Source organism: Gossypium arboreum, chromosome 10, assembly GCF_025698485.1.
Source record: "Gossypium arboreum isolate Shixiya-1 chromosome 10, ASM2569848v2, whole genome shotgun sequence".
NCBI classification, from domain to species: domain Eukaryota; kingdom Viridiplantae; phylum Streptophyta; class Magnoliopsida; order Malvales; family Malvaceae; genus Gossypium; species Gossypium arboreum.
Window position 1 is genome coordinate 115,883,705 of NC_069079.1, and position 4,517 is coordinate 115,888,221.

Genomic DNA, 4,517 nt, shown 5'->3' on the forward strand with positions numbered 1-4,517 from the left:
AAGGAAATAAGAGAAGAAAGAAAGTAAATGTTACCTCGGAGAAACCTAAAGACTGAAGATGAATAAGGCATAAAGACTGAACATAAAAGAAGTTAGGGTTTCGATTGATTTAGCAAAAGTTTCTAAATGAGTGTTTGAGTCCTTGATTTAGAGAGAAACAAGCGTGTGTAGGAAGTTTATTTCATGGTAACTGTTTAGATTCTCTAATACAAATTTGACATCTATCAAAAGGTAAGTTATGTAATGCTAGAATTCAAGAGAGTAATCGCCAAATTTTGAATCTGCCAAATTGGAATAGACCAATGGTATTTTACTTAGGTCTTTGAAGTGTATCTCTCTGAAAAGAAGTTTCTTTAAGCTAGCAGGATAATTCACCCAAATTAACGGTAAGACCCAAATTAACAATTAGTTTCAATTGTGTAGTGGAATTCTTCCAAGATAGAAAAACTTCAAAGACAAAATTTCATTAAGGGGAGGAGAGTTGTCACACCCCACGTCTAGCAGATCTAAGAATTAAGCACGTACTAGAGAAAGAATCTGTTAGGCGAAATGAAATTCGCCCAATTGTTTCTTTTAGTGTATATGAATGGGCATATTGTAACCACTGAGTAAGTAGTTGAAGATTCCATTTCAGATTATTTCGCTATTTAAAGAGTAAGATTCTATTTAGCAAAAAGGTAATTATTGCATGAGTTATCGCCAAAATGGATTGTATGCCCTGTTTGTCTGAATACTGTGCTAGTTAGGTTGTAATGTAACTTGGTTAAGAATCAATTGGATTGGCTGGTCTTATATCAATTACCCAAGATTTTCATTCATGTTTTTCTCAAAATCTGTAGGCTATTAGGAAAGAAAAACTTTGAATTAAGTGACACTTGTTGAGTTCCACTTAGTGGGGTTAGGATATATATATGTGTGTGAGAAGGGTTCTGGAAAAAGGTTCTTCTTTCTTCAAGATATTATTCTCTATTTCTCTCTGCAAGATATTACTCTCTATTTCTCTTTCTTAAATCTAATGGTATATCTTCCTCATTAAGCTAGAAGCTAAAGTTCTTGGTTTACTTAGTGGTCATTCCATCTTCGGGTAAGTGTTAAGTTCCGAAAGAGTAAGTCTATATAAGGTTTATGGGCAGTAAGTTGTAAGTACAAAACTTTGTATGGAGGTTGTCAGTGATTGAGATGACAGTAATTAGTATGTAAATGAGTTTTAATGGTGATATAATGTTCTTTAAGCAATTGTTGTTGCTGGTTCTAAAGGATGTCTGAGCATGGAGCTTCGAACTACAGTAGGTGAGTATCTGGTGAGTCTCTGTCTTGAATCTTGCATGTGTACTTGTAACACCTCTATACCCGATCTGATCCTCGGAACCCGATATAGGAATATTACATTTGTTGCCAAAGCAATCTTGGCTAATCACTAGCTATTTTGAACATTAAATGATATGATTTTCATTAAAGCGATCCAGTAATATTATATTAGAAGTTTAAGGGCATTATTGGTTAACCGAGCATGCTTAGAAATAATTTAAATATTATTTTCAATTAGTATAAGGGACAAGTATCGACACTAAAACATGAGGTATCTATACCTATATAAAAGTATCTATACCTCTTAATCGGTACCAAAATAGCATTCTAGAACTCCAAATTTCAAAATTTTAGTAAAAGTATTGATACCTTAGGCCTAGGTATCAATATATAACCTTCAATATTGATACCAAAATTGCTTTTTGTTTTGATTTTTTTTATTTTAGGGCCAAGGTATCGATACCTTACCCACAATTATCAACACCTTAGGTTATAATAAGACAAAAATAGATGAAAAAATTGCTAAAAACCCCCTGTATTGATTCAAAGTAGCCAAACACTTCAAAACCAATTTAATTGACCTTAAACTCATTAAAATTCATTATAACACCCCAAACTCGACCTAAACGTTATGCCCGAATCTGGCAGTGTCACATGATAACGTTTGAAACTAAGTTGTTATGATAAAACAATTTCCATTCCTTTACTCCTGTTGTCTCCAAAATTGTTACTTATTTAGTCAATCGTTTTAACACATTTCGTTACGGAAGCTTTTAAAAGTCGTTTTGTGTAAATCGTGTGTGACTATCCCATGCTTATCACATTTTATGGATGATTTTTCCTTAAAATTGGTGAATTTGATGCTCCTAATTCCTTAATTTCATGTTTTATACTTAGGTGAGCATAGGAGAGTGAAAGGAACGAGAAACGGGCCAAAAACGGAGAAAAGGAGCCAACGTTCGAAATCAACACGGCCCAGACCTCCTCCACGGGCAGGCCACATGGCCGTGTCAATTTGGCAGAATCAAAGCACGACTCAAATGGGTGGACCACACGCCCGTGCCTATTTAACAGGCTTGACCACGGCCTTAAGCAATCGTACACGGACGTGTCCCTGTCGAGCCCAAATTGAGTCCAATTCAGAAAAGTCCAATTTTGAGGGTTCTTAGGCATTCTAAAGCCTATAAATACACCCTAGAGGAAGAGGAAAAACACACACACAGAGAGGGAAGCAGGAAACTACTCAAGGGAAGCCGATTGATCCATCTCAGAAGCCGGATTCATCATCAAGACTGAAGATCTCCCCTTAATTTCCCTTCAGGAGTTTTGGGTTTTTCTTTATGTTTTATATTCATTATTCTTCTGAGATGTTTACCTTTTTAGTTATGAACTAAAACCCCTAAATACCTGAGGGGAATGAAACCTAATACAAATCTTGTTATTATTATCTGAATTGTATGATAAATATTTGACTTGTTCTTAATTATGTGTTCTTAATTCTTGGTTTGGTATTCTAGAATATTGATTCAAGTTAAGCTCTTATTCAGAGGAGGAATAGACCCTGTCTAAGAGTACATTTGTCATAATTAAGCGGAGTTCGTTGCGCGCCTAGAGATAGGGTGACAAGATTTTGCCGAATTAGGGTGAAACCTAATAAGGGGATCCATAGATCGAGTTAATGCAACCCTAGGGAGTTAATTAGAAAGAGATTTCAATTATTCAACCTAGGGTTAGACGTTGTTAGTCTCGAGAGAGATAATAATATAACATAGGGATTTCTACGGATCAAGTCAAATGAATAAATCGTTCGATTTAGAGTCAAATAACAAGTGAAGTCTAGGTGGATTTTTCCTTAGGTATTGTGTCAATCAATCGAGTTTTCCAAAAGCAATTCCCCAATTCTATTTTCTGTGAATTCTTAGTTTAGTTAATTAGCTAGTTAAAACAAACCCCATTATTCTTAGGCTAGATAATAAAAAGATAGTCATTACTAGTACTTTTAGTTCCTTTGGGTTCAATAATCTGGTCTTGCTAAAGCTAAACTACTGTACGATAGGTACACTTGCCTTCATCATGATAATAGTTAGTTTCAAGAATGATTCATTATAAATTTTTAAAACCTGTCACGAATATCACGTATCAAGTTTTTGGCGCCGTTGCCGGGGAACTAAGATATTAGGAACACTCGATTTTTATTACTTTAGCCATTTACTTTTACTGCAATTTAAATTTTATTCTAATTTTTATTACTAATTCTTTCTTTTCCCTTTTTCTGGCAAGTTCTTATAGTTTATGAGTAGAAGAAACCCGTCAGGACCATTACTTTTTGACAGTGAGATCGATCGCACAATTCGCAGAAACCAAAGAGAAATAAGGCGAAGCTTAAGATACACAGAGAACGAGCAAGAGGACGATATTCAAACTACAACCGAAGAAATGGCTAAAAACCAAGAAAATTTGCTACCTCCTGCAATTGCCATTAATCAAAATCCTGCTCCGCGCACTATGTATGATTATGCTAAACCTAAATTAATAGGAACTGAGTCAAGTATAGTTAGACCTGCTATTGCTGCAAATAATTTTGAACTGAAACCTAAAACCATTCAAATGATACAGCAGTTTGTTCAGTTTGATGGTTTGCAAGACCAAGATCCCAATGTTCACTTGGCAAATTTCCTAGAATTTTGCGATACCTTCAAAATTAATGGCGTTTCTGATGACGCCCTTCACCTTCGGTTGTTTCCCTTTTCGTTAAGAAATAATTCTAAACAATGGTTGAACTCATTACCACAAGGGTCAATCACTACTTGGGAACAAATGACCGAAAAATTTTTATTAAAATATTTTCCTCCGGCTAAAATAGCCAAATTACGTAATGATATCTCCTCTTTTGTGTAGATGGATTTAGAAACACTCTATGATGCACGGGAGAGATACAAGGACCTTTTAAGAAGATGCCCTCACCATGGGTTACTGCTTTGGCTACAAGTTCAAACGTTCCACAATGGCCTGAATCCTTCGACTCGGGAGATGATTGATGCAGCCGCTGGAGGAACTATCAATAATAAGACACCTGATTGATGCAGCCGCTGGAGGAACTATCATTAATAAGACACCTGAGACGGCTTACGAATTTATTGAGGAGATGTCACTAAATAACTATTAGTGGCAAGTTATGAGAACAAAGCCGATGAAAGCAGCCGGTGTTC

The 4,517-nt window shown here is 35.6% G+C and overlaps 1 non-coding gene across 1 annotated transcript; it reads right to left on the reverse strand.

Annotated features, from left to right (window-relative positions):
- Nucleotides 1–4,173: 4,173 nt before the first annotated feature.
- On the reverse strand, nucleotides 4,174–4,280 carry LOC128283395 (small nucleolar RNA R71). Its single transcript, XR_008273736.1, has one exon. It is a non-coding gene; the product is annotated as a small nucleolar RNA R71 (small nucleolar RNA).
- Nucleotides 4,281–4,517: the final 237 nt, after the last annotated feature.